The sequence below is a fragment of the Acanthopagrus latus genome, chromosome 21, assembly GCF_904848185.1.
Source record: "Acanthopagrus latus isolate v.2019 chromosome 21, fAcaLat1.1, whole genome shotgun sequence".
Lineage (NCBI taxonomy): Eukaryota > Metazoa > Chordata > Actinopteri > Spariformes > Sparidae > Acanthopagrus > Acanthopagrus latus.
The window spans coordinates 2380500-2401450 of NC_051059.1; the positions used below are offsets into that span (position 1 = coordinate 2380500).

The window sequence follows — 20951 nt, forward strand, 5'->3', positions numbered from 1 at the left end:
AATGTTATAATGTTATAATGCCACACAGATATTACTTTTTGCTTTACATGTGCTTTGGCTAAAAACTTTTCAAGCTAGGAGCTTCTAGATCCCTGAAAAATGTATCTGACCTGACTCTGAAGCAGTACACAACAAAACGTTGAGAACTGTGGTCTGTACTTGGCTGAGTGTACTCCTGTGGGATTATAGAAGCACCGCTGTCTGGCCTGTTACATTACAAAGGGCAAATTCCAAGAAAAAAGAGACAGCAAGTCTGGAGTAAACCTTTTTATGAATAACACAAGTGTAGTATTTCAGTAGAATGTCCTCCCCATCACAGGATGAGAAAAACTCTATCAGCGATATTCATGTGTTGAATGCCAGTTTCCTGGATGTGTGCTGTGTGGGAAGGCTCAGCATGCTGTCTCATAAGTATACAGTGTAAATGTAATGGCTGACCTGCCCCATCACTCATGCTTACTGACACACTCGTGTTTCTGAGTCACATTCTAAAGTAATGCTTTGGTTTGTCTCAGCTTTAGTTGGATTGTGGATGTGTTCAGTAACCATGTGTCATTACACGCACACACTCACTTCCCAGATATTGCTCGGTGGGATTTGGATGATGATCTTGGAGTCATAAATGCTGTCCACAACTAGGACATCTGCATACCAGCTGACTTTGCTTTCATTAATACAAGGAGATTTGATAAATAAACTGATGGGATTCAGAGGAAAACTGCAGTTTATGAGATCTTTGTGTTTAATTTTCATAGTTTTGGGGAACCACTTTGATTAATTATAATAGTACTAACAAAAACAATTGTTTAGATTAGCGCCAGCTAAATGTACTTTTCTATGTTTGTTCTCACTACCAGTGACTCAAACCAGCAGCCTGGTCAGTTGCCCTGTGCTCCTGAGTATGACACTGTAGTTACCTCTCTGTGACATTGTACAGTGATTCCCAAAGCCCACTGGTGGGCTGTAAGGGTGATCCATGATAAACATATATATTTTCAATATTTAACAAAGGTTGTAGTTATCATCATTATATTCCATTATTTTGAATTTATCAAACCTATTTTAATGATTTGTTGTGTTGAAGTCAGTTTATATGTGTGTGCCATCTACCAACCTCAATCTGCACACAGTCACACAGCTGTGTGACTTTGCAAAAATAGTATAAATAGTTGTAAATAGAGTCCAGAACAGACTTTGTATTGGTATGGGTTAGGGTTAGGGTTATGTCTCTAGATTTTAGTTTAACTTATTTCGAACACGGAAACAGCAAAATACAAAATAAAACCATTATCAAACAAAATGTAAAGACATGCAGCAGTCAAAGACAAATGAAGGAATGAGAGGAAAGCGAGTGAATGGGCAATGGCAAGTAATCGCCACGATGATAACGACAAGAACAACAAAGCAGTATTACCATCATTTTATAGTATGATACTAGCAATCATGATAATCATCATCATCCTCATCATCATCGCCGCCACCATCCTAATACCCCAAATAATATCAATGCTAATTGCTGAAATTAACATGTCCGAAAAGGAGTTCGAACAAGTGTAAAACTTGTAAACTCCGACCTCCTTTCACCATCGTTAAATAAAAAAAAAGAATTCCTACAAATGAAATCCCCATATTTTTTTTTTCAGTGCAAAATTTAAACTCAACGACACATTCACACACACACACACACACACACACACACACACACACACACACACACACACACACACACACACACACACCCACAGACAAAGACACACACATATATAAACATAAATACACACATACATACATTAAAAAAACTTAGTCAGCCACTGAACACATCTTGATTCTGCATATATCCTTAACCAGGTCAAATTGACTTGATGTGTGCCTTTTCATGATGAAATACTTTCCATCAACATGGAGGTGATAGATAATCATGAATAATTATAATGATAATAATAACATTTAATTCAAGCCTCAGAATGTGGACCACAAAATTAAAGACAGCCTTAAATTCAGCGTAAATTAAAAACTCCAAGTTTCAGCAACAGCAGACAACAAATTAATCGTGAAATGTAATATATCATCACAAGAGAAAAATCAGAATGACATAAAGTGTGATCTAATAATAAAAATAGTCATAGTTTTAATGCAAGCAAAACTTATAATCTATAACAAGATTTAAAACTACATTTTAAATGTATCTATTTTCTGTCTTTACAGTGTGCTTCTGTCAAACAAAATGTAGCATCCCATCATTATGTGAACTGTCTGATAGAAGCTGTCTTCCTGTCAGTCTTATTTTATAATGTTGCTTGGACGGTTTCACTGTTTCAAACATGTCAACATTTTGAGGCCTCATCAAATAAAGACAGTGAAGGGAGCACATGTGAGCTGTCGACATCGGTCCAGAGGAACAAAACAAGAAACTCTGTCCTTTCCGGCGATCCAGTAGTGACCCACTCCCATGACAGCCAGGATGTTATGAAAACTTAACTCATCTAAACAGTTCTCCATTCCAACTTCAACATCAGACATCTGTTCCATGACATAAGAATAACACAATATGTTATTGTTATCTCATGGTGGTGGTATTCACATTACCAGTGTTAAACACATGCCAATACGAACAAGTTCAGTCAGAGCTGCTGTCTTTATAACAGTTGAAACTCATGGCCTGTATTGATCAAATTTCCAAGAATCATGTGTGTTCTAAAAAGCATACAGTAAAAATCCCGAAAACAGATTCGAGACTGAAAAAAGTAAGTTATTTATTACTATTTTTGGAGCCACGGGTAAAAAGGCTCATCTAAATTATATCTTCAATATATAGAAGCATATTCACAAAGAATGAATCATATTTATTGTGAGGATGGAATCTGGAATCTGGTTTGGGTGGCTCATGAACCGTGCTCCCCTGAGCACTGAGCAGGAAAACTACCAGCATGTCTTATACAGTGTGTCTATGTTTGCTGCACTCTTCTGGCCGGATGTGAATCATACAGTTACATTATCAGGTCCACACAAAATAATTTCCAGTGTGCCAGGACACTCTAGGGTAGTCACACTGGCCAAGTAACAGTGATAAGATGACACTAATGTTTAAGAATTTGTTGTTGACAAGTTTCACAAAGTTGGTAAAGTATCTCCTCACTCAACAACTCAAACAACGCTGGATACTTCAAGAGACTCTGGGGATTTTTGCCATTGTCAAAAACATTGATGTTTCCTATTTTAGTGACTGTTTACCGTATTTGTAAAATATGATGTTCGCTCTCCTTCAAAAGGATACAACTCCTCCTATTGGGGTGTATCTGTTGGATAACCTTTAATTTGCACATCGGTGCTATTTACTGTGATTTTGCCAGAATACACAGTGAAGAAGGGCGTCTTGCTAAAAACATGTGGCAAGAATGAACAGTTGGTGGGAGTGATGTCCTTTATTTTTCTTTTGCTTGTTCATTACAAGAGGGATTCAGCACCCTGTAAATAAGGCAATATTTCATCAACAGTAAATATACACACGTGGACAAAATTGCTGATACCCTTCAAACCCACAGTGGCCACTGAAATAACTTGAAACTGACAAAAGTAACAATAAATGCTCACATATACGTGAGTTGAAGGTCAAGGACAAAGGCTGTATATTCCATAGGTTGTTTGCTTTAGTTCACTTTACTTGGCCATGCCTGCACATCTGCATGAACACTTTACAGGCAGGATTTAAGACTATAAACATGGATTATGCACACAAGCATACATAAATGAATATGCAAGCTTGAAATAATCACTCTCTCTTTGAAAAGAGGTTTCTCTTGTGGTCCCAACATTAATGCTAATTACTAAATTGAAAAAAAATACAAATTTTACCAACAGCATTTTGAAATACCAACACTAATGTTGCTGTGGGTCAGATTGATGTATAAATAGGAAAGGTTTGCTAACATATCACAGATGTTATGTTTTCAGCCTTTTCTGTGACCCATATTCATAATAGCTTTGATATATTGGGTACTACTGTCTGAGCAGGAAACAACAAATGTATATTTTTGTATTTTGTCTGTCATGAAATATCTTCTGCACTTAATCTTAAACTGTCAGTGTACCATTACCTACAGTATTATGTATATAATGGAAACTATTACTGTCCTCATAGTGTTAGTGAGCGTGTGTGTGTGCATGCATGAGTGCGTGTGTGTGTGTGTGCGTGTGTGTGTAAGGACTGGCCCAGGACCAGCTTCAATCATCCATGTGATTCCATTCTACTGAGCACCCTGAATATATGCATCAAGTCATCTGACCTCAAGTGTGTGTGTGCATTTGTGCTCATGCAGAACTATTATTACTGTCTTTACTGTATGTGGTGTTATGGAGTAAAGCCTCAACGTTTCAGGCCTTCATACTATGACAGAGTGCCAGTTCCTGGAGTACAAACTACTCACATGGAAAGAACCTATATAAATATAAGGGTTTTAATATAGGTTTAAAATGCATGCAACATACATACAATTGGCCGTTTTCATATATTATATGTCCAAATATGTACCAATATGTTTATATAGGTTCTTTCCGTGTGGGGAATGTGGTATGTAAATACATAGCTAACGTTAGCGCGTAACTTGCCACGAGAATAATTTCTGCACGGTACACCGGCCAAGGTTTGCAGCCTTTCTGCCATTCCACGAAATACTCCTCCACTTCCTTATCAGTCCCCTCCAACAAATCTTTAACTGAAAAATTGCAGACACAGTCCAGGGCCAAAATACTATGTGCCCCTTTATCCACACCCTCTCATCAATTATGCAACGCTTGACTAGTGTGACATGATGTCAGCTGCCTCTAAAAATGTTAGGAATAAACAAAAAAGGAAAAAAAAAGTTTCAAGGAAATAGTGGCCATTCATTATTTATATTATTATATGGTGACAATTTTCAGTAATTAATATTTAACAACAAACTGATGTAGAGCGGGCAGTAACTTAGTTAATACTGACTGGTTTCCACATAACATGTTGTCACATGTCAGCATGTATTTAGGATCAAATGTGATGCCAATTTCACGTGTTCACATGCGATTAATAATTTATTGCGTGAAATTATTTTTTTCTTCCTGTAAGGGACTTTGGACAAATATGCACTTATTACCCTGGGAATAAAAATATGAGCTAGGCATCATGTATGACAGTTGCAAAAGTGAGATATGAGCTATACAATAGGTATGACAAACAGAACCTGCCACTGGATATATGAGCTATATAGGAGACACACCTTGTATGTACATATAGGGCTTATATGTGGATATAAAGAAGCAATATAGGAGACCTATATGCCCTGTATGCCTACATGCGGCATATGTGCAGCAAATATATTATCATATATGCATATATATGCTGTATATGTTCTGCACCAACTTTGTGTAAAATCTCAAACCATCATGCCGTCCACACCTGTAACTCTAGATATGTTCTGCTCATTTTCAGGCTTTATTTTGGGTAACCACTAGAAAAGGTTTACAATCTTTAAAGGACAACTCCTTAGTTCTAGGGCAGACATGTCTCTTTGTTTTCATGAGTGAATAAACTGAATAAACAAACTGACCTTAAAGGACAACACAATTTATACTGTTTTACTTTGTTTATATGTGGTGGACCCCGCCACCTTTCTAGCTTCAAACAGTTTGCTGGGACGGTACTTTTGTGTGAGAACAACTGGTTTGTTCACTTCTGGAGAAAATGAGTTTGAAACGTACTAGTGCCCCTTTAATGACTTTAGACTTTAATTTTATCCCACATTGTGGAAATTTACTTGTCACAATAGCAAGGTGGACAGACATACAGACATACAATAAGTACAATACTAAAGAAATACTTAAAAAATATTTGAAAAAGATTTGAATAAGAGGGAAAAGATAGGATAAAATAAATTAGAATAAAATAAAATATAGAACGGACAACACGTTATGTGCATTGTATATACAGGAAGTGAAATATGCATTATATACGTTTAAATAAAGTGTTGAAATTAAATACAGTGTTTAAGAATAAGCAGACTCAGTGTATTTGTATGAATATGAATATATACAAAAAACAACTAGTAATATTGCACAGGATAATTGCACAAGATGGCGGAAGTAGAAATGTAAAACAGTGCAAGAGAAGCAGGTGCTTATTGTGCTACATTGAGAGTTAATGCTTCCAAAACTGATCAGTTTTCTCATACTGTCCAGTTCTGCAGCATAAAAATCTTGATTTGGACACAGTGACATGGCTGGATAGCTAACTAGTCTTTTTATTAAAGCCTGTTGAGCTACAGTCGCCCCTCCCAGCCAAAGTGATAGTAACAGCATGCAAACGTGAAAGTAATTTACAGTTACAGTCTTCTGTTTCTGACACAGATGATACAGCGATCAGCAACAACATGCTCACTATTGTGCAGGTTCCCATTGTGTAACCAAAACAATTCAGATCCGTTAAGGCCTGGCCGTGGTGTCTGGCACCAGGACGTCTACAGTGGATCCTTTGGGTCCTTTGAGGGTGGAGCCTCCATGGGTCAGACTTGTTCCAGCACACCTCACACATGCTCAATCAGATTGGGTTCGGGAAATCTGGAGGCCAGGTCAACGCCTTTATTCCCTACATCATATGTAAAGCAGCATGCACATTGAATAACAAGATGGTTAATGTTACTCACATAATCTGTCAGTGATCTTAATGTTGTGGGTGATTGGTGTATACACTAGTTTAGGATAGTGGAAGGTCATCTTCTGCTTTGGGCCCCCCCCAAAAAAAAGGCCTGTCTTCTCTTGCATGCTGAGTGGGGGGCCTGTTGGATTGCAGCAGAAAATGTCTGTATGATGGAGGGAGATGCTGCATGTGTATCTAAGAGATGGGGTAAAATTCTTAAAAATAATAGTAATAGTCTCCTGTCCCCTTTTTCTGATGCGGCCTGTAGTAACAGCAGGTGTGACTGTCTGGAGCAACATCCACCACAGCCTCACATGGCATTACACTTGATTTCCACAGCAACCATCCACACGACCTGATTTTGGGTGTGAGTCTGTGATGACGAGGATGCTGTCTCTGTAGCCTGGTTTTCCACTGTTGCTAGGCAACGGTGTGGGGGTTTGCCCACATGACAACACAGAGCCTCAGAAGCTGTGTGTGTGTGTGTGTGTGTGTGTGTGTGTGTGTGTGTGTGTGTGTGTGTGTGTGTGTGTGTGTGTGTGTCATGGCAGAGGAACAGCACTGTCTTTCAGTGAAGCAGGCACACACTGAATAACTCTTGACACGTTTCCTCTCCTCTTTCCTCCTCTCTATCTGTACAAACCATCCTGTCCTGTTTATGTTTCTAAGACTTTTGGGAGGGCTTTTTTTCTTGATGAAACCAGTCTGGAGCTGAATCCAACAAATATCTTTAAGCCAAATGTAGTTTTTCTACTCATGTAAATAATCCTCAAGCTAGAGGACAGGGGTAAACGCTGAAGCAAGTTTGACAAAGCCAGGCTTTCTTTCAGGCTCACCATGACCTAAAAACCCAATCAAATGTATTATATCACGAGGATAGATCAAGTCCCTTCATCAGAACGAGTTTTCTTCATTAAGGCTCATCATGCGTTCTCATGGAGAGGGGCGGTCTGTGTGTCATTTGACTTCTGCATCAAGTGGACTGATCCTTTGCCACCTTCATCAGTTAAGAAGAACTGGTCTTTATAATGGAGCATAAACCAGGAGGTTTCTGTGTGAAGATTAATGTTCTCGCAAGACCGTGCTGTTACCTTTCCCTTTAAAATAATTAAATAAAATGCTCAGTTTCAGATCACAGGGACTATAACTGCCCCACTCCAACACAAATAAACCAATGCACATCTGAGTGGTAGGCTATATCTCTGTACTGTGCATCCCTCTCTGACAGGACAGTAGTACATTGGTTCTGGCACAAAGAACTTCCTGATGTATGATACAATATCATTTCATGGCCTCTCTGCCAGACTGCCTTGCTTCGCTGCACATCAGGGATGCCACTCTGCTGACCAGTCATGACCGGAACTGTAACGCCACACAATTTGTCCCCAGATAGACTGACTTTGGCTGTTATTGTTAAAGCCTCTTTGCTAGAGAAAGAGCGAAATCTACAAGCAATTTTACCTCTGCTTTGGTTCATACTCATGAAGGCATGCTGTTATACATGATGATGGCCACTATTCCATTGGTGGAACATTTATAAAAGGATGTGTGTTTGACTGCAAAGATTAAAATAATGAACCACAAATTATTCAGATTATCCTTTTTAACTGCCAGTCAGGGCTGTTCCATGTAGGAGAAGCCACTCTCGGCCTATTCACAAGAAATTACTCTATCTTTGGGAAAACTCGGTCCCAGGCAAAGGGGTAGAAGACCCCCACTTCTCCTTGTGTAATTCTGATTTACTTTTTTGAACAAGTAAATATTGGGCCATGATGTAACATTACTTGACCAAATGCTAGTTTTAGAGCTCTTGGGGTTTTAAAAATTTTACAAGAGCCAAGCAATGTATGTTGCACCCTGCTGCCAGTCTGTATGCTAAGCTAAGATCACCATGGCATATCCTCACCCCAGTAGAAAAGGTTATAAAGGTTTTATAGCATGTATTAGCTTGTCTTCTCAGCTTCATAACCTGAAAGGAACGATTTGCCCTGCTTTGCTGAAACTGTCCATGTGTTCTGAGGAGCTGTCACAGTCAAGATACGCACTGGCCCTTTAATGACCGACCGCTCCATTCTCATTCATAGGGGAGAACTGATTGGCTAACGACAATTTGTACTCAAATATAATAAAAGGCGAAAGAGATAAGGGGACATACAAAATAAAATGCCATTAAAGGTTAGATATCAGGGTCTCTATGCTTACGGTCGATGTAAAATGCTGTCGGGCGGCAGCCAGGCCCGGCCGTCTCTCCCGTTAGGCTGCATCTATGTGGCTCATTGCAGAGACTGAGCTGCTCGCAGCTGCGTCAAGTTGACCAGCATTAGTGGAATTAGAACAGGAAAATAGTTGATTTTAACCTTCAAAACAAAAGCATGAAAATGATTACCTATATGCCCGGGAAACAACTTGCCGCGGTGCTGTTTGTATCGTTTGTGTACGTTTTGGAACTTGTTTGTAGGTTAATATCGAAGAATGTACAACCTAATCTATAGTCACGGCGTATTTTGAATGAAACAACAGACAGCTATGGACACTTCTGTTACGTCTATTTCAATGTCTATTTACGTCTATTTGGTAAACTAGATTTGGTTGAACTACATTTTTCCAGTTGTTTTTTTTTTTTTTCTTTTGCATTGGGTTAGCAACATCTTCACAAATACCCCGTATAAACCCGACAATGTAGTTGTAAGCAAGACTTTATTCCATTTGTTGACTAAATTCAGCTGTTATGGTGAAAGTTGTCACCGGAAGTGGCTGTGTTATCTCCGCTGAGTGTGACAGTGAAGCTGCTGGTTGGGAACAGGATGCTGTCAGGCCGAACAGACGCACCGACCTAACGGACAGAAACCGCAGCAGCATCCTTTGTTTTCTGGACCTGGATATCCAGGTAAGGACGACTAGGCGGATTAGTTGTGGCGCTAACTTACTGCCTGCCAGACCCATAATAACTGAGGCGTTATTGAAGCCGCTGACGAGACGCATTACCTGTTTTTTTCCCTTCATTTCCAGTCATGTCGAAAATATGGCTATTGTTCGGCGTACTGTCATAAAGACAGCAGCTAATTCGTTCATTCGTTCGCTCATTGAACGAAACATTTGTCCGTTGAGCTACAGAGGACATGTGAGCGAGGCTGGTGTGGTGCTGTGGCAGATAACCAGCTGTTTGGGGTTTGGTGTGGCGTTACAGAGCTAGCTCCCAGCTCAGCAACAGACATGCCGTGCTGAAACACATCCATGGCTGTGCTGCTGTATCTGTGGGGGTTTGGCATTGCATTGCACCACCAACACCACCACCAGCGCGCGCGCGCGCACGCACGCAGGTGTAGTTAGTGTTGTTCGTGCAGCTCTTGACATATGTCCAGAACACTGTTTCATCCGCTGTGTCGCAGCAATAGATGGTAGCATGTGGCTTCTGTTGTGTAAGCGCTGGATTTTTTTTTGTTTTTTTTAGGGATGGTGGACGTTATCTTTATGTAACATACCTCTATGTTTGGTTATGCACCAGAGCTTGATATGGTTTGATATTTCAATATTGGTCTCGATATGATATCTATATTTCAGTAGCCTACCACAATGATATCTCGGACTTTTCCAACTGTGTGAGTACAGGTACACTTATTCAGCAGTTTGGTACACACCTCAGTTTTGGGGTCACGGTTTGGTAAGATTATCACAACATTTTTATCTATTCTGAAAAATCTAATGTTATTAATGTTCCTACCTTATATCCTTAAAAAAAATCACAATAGTAATCATCCAAATACAGTTAAAGCTTTGTTTATTTATGCCGATAGTCAAGACTCACACAATCATCAACATATTTCACAGTACAGTAACCTGTCTGTAGCCCCAGAGGATAATTCCTGGATGACTGCAGCTTGCAGTCATAAATACAGGGCAGTGGATAAAAACTGGATGTCTAGCTTGGATCAGTCACCGTAGTTGGACCAGAGGCATACACGATGGACCGTAGTCGTGGCCAAAAATAGACACACTCAGACGATGCCCTCACAAATGGTGTAGCATGTCTGATTATTTTCCAGAGATTTGCCAACTTAAGTTGAAAAGTGTTGACACTCTGTCTGGTCTCACTCTAACTTCCTGACCATAACGCTCCCAAACAGGGATGTCGACGATAAAACATTAATTAACCTAACCCACACATAGCAAGAGCGGTCCAAGGCAAAACGTGTAGAGCTCTTAAAGTAGTTTAGTGTGGGAACAAATCCTCCAGAAAGGCAAGGAAGTCTTCTGTTATTTAAAATGTGTGATGCTAGTCTTCAGTTTAGTAATAGTACTATGCTGTACCACATAAAGAACAAGCACCCTGTAGCCAAGATGGCTCACAACCATGAAGCATGTTGCTGCTAGCTCGGGGAGAACGTGTAATCTGTGAGTCCGGGATGATATGCTGCAGGTCAGTGTGGTAGAGGTAGAGGAATTCAAAGAGTTATTCCAGTATCTCAGGTCTGAGTACTAATGCCACAGTTGGCTGCTGTGACTGAACACATCGAGAAACACTTCAAGAAGATAGCTGATGAACTAGAAGTCAAGATAACCTTAGGCTAGCGTTAGACGGGCTAGTCTGACAAGCGACTGCTTGGGTGGCTGTGGCTCAGGGGTACAGCCAGCGCCTTGTTATCGAAACGTCGCTGGTTCGATTCCCCTGGTCTGCATGTCAGAGTGTCCTTGTGCAAGATAATGAACCTCAAACCTGCTCCTGATGTGCTGGCCACCTTGCATTTCAGCCACTGCCATCATTGTATGAATGTATGTAAGAATTACAAAAGTGTCTGGTAAATGTACACAAACAAAAGTTAACCTCACAACTATCTGCAACTTTAATCAGTGATGATTTAGTCCAGTGTGCCTTTTTAGCGCTGACACTGAGAAAAAGCCAAGTATTGAAGCATGTGCAGTTATGCAAGACTAGTGTGCTCTTCACTCAGAGCCTCAATGGAGCACTAGATTAAAACAAAATCACTTTTTGTATATCACCTCATTTAGCATTTTTTCTTTCTTTTTTTTTTTTACTGGTAAATGGGTTAGGTTATTGAAAACAAAATGAAACAAAATGGTCTTCCCTTCTTCCAAATAAGCTCAGTGCTGGAATCATGTGCCAATACTCTGCATCAGCGTCTGTGTAAAAGTCACAAATGCAGAGAGGGGAACAGTTTGGCTGTAGCTCTGATCTGCCTCTGGAGGTAGTATCAGAGGCGCAGCAAAGGTGAGCCAGCACCTGTGTGCATGAAAAAGCCAGAGGTGCAGATCAGGTGTGTGAGTCTGATGGTGTTCACAGCCTGACAGCTAAACAGATCCATCACTCATCAAATGATAGAGAAATGTCCCACACTTCAACCCAGAAAGCAACATTACAGGACCAAACAACAGTCGTGGTAACTGGTAGTGTCTTTAGCAACTTATATGAGGAAAAAAATACCACAGTTGTACATAGAAGAGTGTCTGTCATCCTGCATGTCCTACTCTTCTGACATTTCTGCCTTCCCTTCCACAATTGTGTTGTGGTAAATGTCTCTGTCAACTTGTACTGAAGAAACTTCAGTGTGTGACCGAGACTTAAGTGAACTTGCCCCCAGAAAGCAGCATCCCACCCCACAAGTGAGAGTCAGACAGCGTCCACTGTTTACTCAATGTGATTGTGTAATTATGTTTTTAGTATGAAAAACTTAACTTTGTCACTTTCCACTTTGCATTGTGGGTCAGGATGACAGCACATTATAACGGCATTCATTTGATTAAACAGTCAGAGCATACATGTTGAAAAAAACATGGATGGATGTCAACGTCATGATGTGTAACGTCCCACCTTGTTTGGTCCCAAAGCGTCGGTGTGCTGTATAAATTGACACACTGGTGCAGCTTTACGCCTTCACTTGGTTTAGTGTAAACAAACATAGGTGGAGAAATTTGGTTTGTTACATGGACATATGTCCTAATTCCCTGTCCAGGTGATTTAGGCTCATTTTAGAGCAGGTTGATTGGACATATCGAATAAATGTTTTAGATCAAATTGCCAGGTGATATCGTGAACATATTTTCATGTTGCCGGCTTCCCACATGTTCTGGAAAATTGCTTGACACCATCACACCATGTTATAAGAAATGCATCATCAGCAAAAGCATTTTTGGCCGATGGTACACCACACCTAGCCTGTGTTCCTCTCTCACAATGTGTATCATATTTTTGTTGCAGTTTTTAAAAGCTAACCCCATAGTGAGTTGAGGACTCATATTAATCATATACAGTAAGCCCTTGTAGTATACATTGGAGGCCCTACCCACCTTATCGTGTAGTTTATCATGCTGTCATGGTGCATGCTCCCAGACAAATGTTCAATGAAATCAGCACAAACCAGCTGACACACAGTAAGCCTGGAGCTTTTGGAGCTGCTGCCATTTTGGGGCTTAGGGCAGTTGCCTGCCTGCCCAGTTGGTAATCCTGCTGTGATGCCTGGTCAAAAAATTTGAAGTAGATATTTGAGTAGTTTTCTTCATTTTACCTTTGTTTCTCTGAATTCTTCAATTAAACTAGCTGATAAAATGACTATATTTGAGAGGGAGACGGGACATAGATCACTGCTACGTATTAATGTGATAATTGATGTTGTATTTTATAGTGTAGTAGTAGTAGTATTATAGAGTAGTATGTGCATTTCTTTTGTCATTGCTTTTTGAATCATAGACCACAACTTGACAAAGTCTAATGAGAATCTGTGTAATATCAAAATGTTTCTCAATGCAAACATATTTGGTAAGGGCTATAAATAAGTGTGACTTCTGCCTTCAAAACAAATAATTCTTGTGGCCCTGAAAAACAGTATATTGTCATGAAAACAATTTTATTATGAAAATACCATGCAGTAAGTCATACTCGTCACATGCAGCTTTAAATAATTTCAGACCACAGTGTCACTAGCCCCATTCACACTGCTGTTTGGATGCGGGGATCCTGCGCCACTTCTCCGCCTTCTCTTCTGTGTGAAAGTCTTGGAGGCGGTGAGGGGTGAAATTTTGCTCCAGCGCTGCTGCAGTATCAAAGGTCCAGTATTGGTGAACCAAACCAGTGTGAACTAGGTCTGTGGATAAACCGGCTGCGCCTATCAAGGGTGTGTCATTCTGACAGTCTGATAACTGCACAGGTCCTTCACTCAACTAAATACAGAGAAATGTCCCACAAAGCAACGTTACATGACCGAATAACCATAATGTAGTAACTGTCTTTGGCAACTTATATGAGGAAAAAAATACCACAGACATGGAGAAGTGTCTGTCCTCCCGCCTGTCCGTCCAACTCTTTGTCAAATTTCTGCCTGAAAAACAGTGTCTGTCACCAGCAAGAAATTTTAACTCACCAAGAGTTTGTGTTGGAAAAAAATCACTGCGACGGTCAGCCCTCCTGTCCGAGACGTCAGTGAACTCTCCCTTAAAACAGCCTGTCAGAGAGTTTACTGATGGCGATTATGTAATTGTTTAATTTAGAGCAAAAGAACTTAACTTTGTCACTTTCCAGAATGTTTGGTGGGTCACAATCTCAATCACAACACATCATACCAGCATCCATATGATTGTAAACTATCCACGGGTTTAGATTAACAGGTCTGAATTTAGGTCTGTCTCTTACTGAACTATTATAAGTTCCTCTGCTGCTTCACTCCTGTCCTGTCTCTGCCTGCCAGTAAATCAACTCTGTACTGTATCCCCTGTCTTCAAAGTGGCATTTGTCAGTCTCAGACGCTTTGTTCAGTATCAGTCTAGTGTCCTGAATGAGCTGCAGTAAGCAGTTATGCTACCCGCCATAGTTCTGGCGCTGCCTTCAGATGTTGGCCATTTCTTACAAATGGTGTAAAGTAAATAAAAGAATACTTCCTTTCATGTATATTTCAGAAAATCTGGTAAAGTTCTTCATGGTCAGCCCTTTACCTCTTAGTCCTTTGTCCGCAGTCTTTGGCAATCAGTAAATAAACTTAAATTAGGTGATTTTTTTATGCAGTCAATTGCACAACCCCACCATTATATAAATGTTTCCATGTTTTCCATGTTGTAAGATAGGGTTAGACTGCATGCTTTCTGTTTTGTCGAGTTTTTTGGTTTATTGAAGTCCTTTGACCTAGTTAAAGAGGAAAAATCATGGAATTTTACATCAGGGCCACAGTGAGAACCTTGCTGACAGTGCACTGCTTCTGTCTGCAGTCTTGATGAGTAATGCTGGATAATTTGGTCCATGCAAACACAAACAGTCAGGCTTTTTCCTGGCTCTCTGGAGCTTTAGCATCAGGCCCAGGGCTGCAGTGTGTAGGAACAGGTGAAAGGGATTTGATCACTTTTTGCAATATTGGGGCATAGACTGGTAGATAAAACACAATATGTCCTCATGTGGTCTTTGTTTGGGTTGCCACAGAAATAGATTTTCACTCACCCGACTCACCCTGTCTAAAGCTCTGTGTGGAAACAGGTTCAATTACAGACTACCAACATGGTTTGTGCAGTTGTCCATCGCAAACAAATTTTCATATTTACAAATCTTTTTCCGTTTCCAACATAAGCTTGCTCAGGAATTGTCTAGAATCCAGTCCAACAACCAAGTCATTTGCCAGGACAAAGATACATTATTTTGTACTGTTAGAAATGTCAAATTTGAAAAACAATTTTAGAAAACTAATAAATCCACAAATGGGATTGAGGGTTAATCACACTGCAACCATTGTTATTGAATGTGTTGATTACTTACTTAGTAATATTGATTGCTCAGTCTGTGAAATGCCAGAAAATAGTGAAAAGTATCCCAAAGTCTGATGTAGGAATGCAAATTTATATTATTATTCAGCTTTTTCTCCAGAAAATTTGCCCATTCATTCGTATGGGGAATTTTTCACAATTCGTTCTGCTACTGCTTCAGCATATGTTTTGCTAGAGAATCACTTTGGCTATCAAAATGTTTAGCTTTTTAAGCACTTTAAGCATTTCTGCCTTTTCAGCTTTTCAAAAATCTTCAAATCCTTTTAAAACCACCCCACATTGAAACCCTTCTCCGCCTTCATAATTTGACCTACAGACATCATTCCAACTTTTTATACATGTCAAGACTTTGAAATATTCAGCATGTATTCTGCTTTTTAGAATCCTTTACAGTTTTGAAATTATGACAGTTAAGGTCTTAAGCTACAGAGTGGGTCACATTAACCCTGGAGTGGAGAGCAGTCTGAAAAACTTGATGCTGCTACTGCTTTAACTTCAGCACATATTCAGCTAGTAGTTCCACTACTACTACTTCAACTACTCCTTCATCTACTACTTCAACTAATCTGTCACACAATCATTGAAGCAATTTTGTGGTATGGTTTGTAGGTCATACATACAAACACACATTCCGTAGACTTAGAAAACGCTGATATCATTCATGTTTTCGGGGCTCCTTGAATTGATTTAAAGGGACGTGGTCAGACGATTGGTCACAGTAGAGTGAACGGGTGGGGACAAATGCAGGAATGTAGTGTGTGCTGTTGTGTATTGGGAGGAGGGGGGAAGCTTCCAGATGGCTGCTCCAATCAGATTAGAAATGTTAAACCTTTCTGCTTTGCCACCCTGGAAAACAAAGGGGAGTGTTTTCAACATTCTGTTCTACACAGCACTGTGTGGAACACCTAGTGGATACAGATATTCTCCTAGCTTGAGATGAATTAATGAACAAATGCTGCAAATACTAATTTTTTAAGGGTTAGAAAAGCTACCTCCCTTTCAGTGTTCCAAGCCACTTGGCATGAATTATATCAAGTCATCTGCAGCTCTGCCCATGTCATGATTGTTGCTCTATGTTCATTACCATTGCTTTTTATGTAGAATTGAATGTAGTTTTCACTCATATTTTTATAGTCATTATATTCAGTGAATTCATATCTCGATTAATGTAATATAGTAATGTAGCGTGTGGTATGTAATGACAGTGATGCTGTACGCACACCCCTAAACCAATGACCCAAGAATTCCTCACACAGTAGGCTGCGGCACCATCTAACATCTTTTTTATGTAGTCAGTGTTATATGTTATACTAATCATTTGTAAAACAAACAACACAAAAAACAAGTAAAACTCATGATCCTAAACATTTAATCTTGAAAGAGACACATTTTTTGCTTCAACATATCATTAAGTTGTATGCACTATGTAATGGGGATATAATAATGAGAGTACAGATTGGTTCACTATTTGTCCTGTGTTGTTAATGGTGTCTACTCTGAGGGAAAGTGGAGAGTAATCTGCTTGTCTTCGGGACAGTGGTGCCAGCAAAAAAAGCCTGTCACAAATGCTGGAAAGGGAACAAAAAATGTTTCCAATTTAACAAAAAGGACAAGGTGGTCTTTTGATAATTACAATCTAGAACTAGCACACTTATAAGTGAATGGTGCGTCGCAATCATTTTCACAGCTGTAGGGAGAAAACAGGCATGTCTATTCTTTTCTAATGTGAGTTCTTAGTTCTCTGCATTTTATTTTTATTTCTCTGCACCTTTAACATAAGGAGTGGGTTATGTTATGGAAACATGAGAATTCTTTGTTACTAATGACAGTTTGGCATAAGTCTAAAAGGCACAACTACTCAGTCACTAAGCCTCGTCTTCAATTTTCAAGTCAAGTACAGTCTTCCAGTGTTCAAGTCTCAAGTAATACACATATGACAGCAAATGAATCCCAGATGAGTTCCAATTCGAGTCAAAATTAAGTCCATGTCTCAGGTGGTTTAGTATGTTAAAAAGTAGTTGTAATGTGTAGAGATGCACCATTCCAGTCCATTAAATCTGTATTGATACTAGGCTTTGGCAATGATGCAAATATTATATCCCAATATTGTCCTACATAGATATCATGATACGTGATAGTATTGTCATTGGGGTGATGGGATATGCAATCGTAGCATTTTATTTTAGTTTTATTAGTGTTAATTAATATTATGAATTGTATGAAGTAATTAAGGACTGACAGGTTGATGTACTGTTCACCTGTTTACTTCTCCCTTTGCAACAACACATGCAACACTTTGAAATAGCAATATCATATTAAATAGGAGCTTTTAAATTTTGTGATATAGTAAGTGTGATAGTATAATATACAAGTGCAGCTACTTTGTCACTGATTGCCTTTTCTTTAAACTCTAGAGGGCCAGCCAGGTGAGAAATAACACTGAAATAACCCCACGCACCGCAGAGCCCACAGAAGTTTGCCCCAAAGTATGATGGGCTCGGGGCAAAAGTGGGGACACAGGCCGACGTCTGAGCTGTGGTATTCGCTGTAATGGGAAGTGTACTGGAAGTGCAAAAGGCTGAATGTGTGCCGATTTGGATTTGTTGTACTAAATCATGCCCACTTTGACCAGTCGTTACTTAACTATATGGCTGGCCTCAGGAGTGACCCTATATCATTACTGTTTCATTACATTTCTAAAATTGCAACAAAAAATGAGAGTGACAAGGAAAAATGCATTTATGTTGTTCAGTGGCTGGTGACTTAACAAAGGAAAAGTGTAGCAGAAGTGGTCGGGGCCTATGTCAGAAATCCTAGCTCAGTTGGGGAAATACATGAATATAATGTTTATGAATTTGTTTTTTGAAATGTGGAAGTTAAAGGCAAAAACGCATTTACATCCGTTATAGTGCCACCTATAGGCCAATTTGTACCACATTTGGCACAGAGCTGTTGAAAGCATTTAGTTTGACCAAAATATGAAACAATATGCCTTTTTTAGCTAGCAAAAAAGATTGTAATAACTAGCAGATTTTTTGGAGTGCCAAAATTCTTTTTGCCACTTTTCATCAGACACATCTGGAGATTCTATGTGCAAAGTTTCAGGCAGGGGGAGCTTAAATTCTAGGAGGAGTTCGAAAAAGTAGGTTTTGCATATGTGGCGATTTAGCGAACGAAATGTGCAGCAGAAGTTGGTGTGTCCTATGTCAGAAAACCCAGCTCGATTCAGGGAACATATGGATATAAGGTTGCGAATGTGTTATTTAACACGTGGAAGTTACAGGCAAAAACACGATTGCATCCATCATAGCGCCACCTAGTGGAGTACATGTGCAATTTTTGGTATGGAAGAACTGTGTCTTATTCTATATGTAACACATACATTTCAAAGCTCTCAGCAAAATAGTTTGGCTGAAATTAATGTTTGTTGTTTATCTTGTAATAAGCCATGCCCACATTGACTAGTCATGACCACCTTCAAGGTATGGCCACAGGACTGGCCCTACATCATACCGACCAAATTTCATAAAAATCGGTGTAGCCATTCAAGAGATATAAGAAGAGTGTGTGTGTCAAGTTTCACGCAGATCGGACAAAATCCCAAGTAGGAGTTCGAAAAAGTAGGTTTTCCAGTTTATGCGATTTTGCGAAAAAACTTTCTAGGTGGAAGTGGGCATGGCCAATAGCAAAGGGATTCAGCTCCATTCAGGGAATCTGGGGATACAAGGTTTTTGAATGTGTGACATGTGGTGTGGGAGTTATAGGCAAAAACGCGTTGGCCTTGGTTATAGCGCCCCCTGCAGGCGGATATACGTAGTTTTTTTGTGTCTGAGGTACGTGCAGGTGTCTGGACTAACCCTCCAAATTGCACCGCCCTCTCTTGCATGGTTTAGCCTGGAGCGCCACTTCTAGCGGGAGAAAAAAAAAAATCTTTACAATTACATTAAGGTTCCTAGCACCGCTGGTCCTAGGAAGCGAGTCTGCATTCATACGCGTTCCCTCGGCCCCTCTGCTTGGCCCCCTAAATACGATGAGAGCAGTTCCTTTCAGTTGAAGAATAACACAGGTGTTCCATATTCAATATTATGAAAAATATTGCTCGTCAGCCCAAGCCCAATTGATAAGGAGCTTTTTAAGCAGATCATGTATTATCTAAACATCACTGATCCACAATAAATATAGTTGGTCTGTTCCACTGTTGTCATCTACAGCAGTAAGCTGACATACACAAAGCTATCGCTAATACTTCACCACAGCCTGTATTTGCCTCAGAAGGATTGCATTTAAATGTGAAGGCAGGAGTAGGCCTCCTCTACTGAGGAACGGCGAGTTGTGACAGCAGCTTTAGGGCCTGTGTCCACATATCATTTTTTTTTTCCGTTGTCTCTAATGAGGAGTGAGGATATGTGGCAGCATACGGTCACCTAGAGAAAATGCCTTCTCTCTGCAGCCTTTTGAAGTTGAAAATATTCAAAAAAGGTGCAGGTGGCCTCACTGCCACTGTTTTCAGGCAACCATTCATATATTAGATTGGTTGGGACTTGCCATCTGTTGCCCGTTCTAATCCAGAAAATTGAGGAGAAGCTTGGCTTTGTTTGTCTATCATGAGTTTTATAAGACAGAAACTCTCAGAACAGAGACAAAGGCCATTTGTGGCAGCAGATTGTCTGTACACTGAATGTTGTTGTTGAGTGATAAGCTTTTATCACCCTACGTGTTCGAAACGTCTGTGGTCAGCCTTCTGCTACCATAGTGTTAGCAGCTGTCAGTTGAAACCGGTGTGCTCCTAAGCATGCCGTGAGTGCTTTTCTGCCTGGAAAACAAAAAACGCTATGTGGACATTTGCCCTTAGAAGCCCCAAAATAAGCTAAGGGCATTGACTTTAGTCACTGCTGCTGTCTTTTTGTGTGTTTGTATATGATCTTGTCTTGTTCAGTAATCTGCAGTCGCCTCATGTTTGCTTACACATATTTAAATCGGCTCCATGCAGAGAGGTACATATTTTATATTTTGACTTATGAATCAGAAGCATGGCAGGAAATTGATTACATTACTCATTTGTTCATGTTTCCCAGACATTAGCAAAAGGTGATAATGATGTCTGACATCCTTATCTACATCTCAGTTCAGTTTTCTTTGTTACTTTCATTCTCAGTGTTGGGTAAACATTGACTAATTACAGTTGGTCAGCAATTTGATTCTCTTTGTAAATGTATTTTTATGAATGCACTTTGTAATATGACAGTATGCTTAAACAATATCAAATATGCAGGTTTGCCAAGCCTATGATCTTTTCCTGATCTGGGTTTGATACAGGCTCATAGTCAGTCTTTTTGTTGTTGTTGCTTTAATTAACCTCTGTGTTTTGATCCAACTAAACATGACTAGGAAATCCTGATCTCGTATGATTGGATTTTGCTGGATCATCTCTAAGCTGTAACTTACAGGCTAGCATCACCGAAATGTATGTTTGCATCAGAGCATGTTAGGGGCCATCCACATGGAAATGCTTTTGTGTGTAAACACACAT

The 20951-nt window shown here is 39.8% G+C and overlaps 1 protein-coding gene across 6 annotated transcripts in view; it reads left to right on the forward strand.

The window, feature by feature from the left end:
• The first annotated feature begins 9438 nt into the window (after nucleotides 1–9438).
• The window catches only part of fam110b (family with sequence similarity 110 member B), a 56340-nt gene continuing 44827 nt past the window's right edge, over nucleotides 9439–20951 (forward strand). For 2 of the 6 annotated variants that reach the window (XR_005072226.1, XM_037084842.1), the window contains exon 1: nucleotides 9439–9551. The gene's annotated coding sequence lies outside the window, so the exon portion shown is untranslated. The remainder of the gene's footprint in view (nucleotides 9552–20951) is intronic. The other 4 variants (XM_037084843.1, XM_037084845.1, XM_037084844.1 and 1 more) reach the window with 4 other exon arrangements.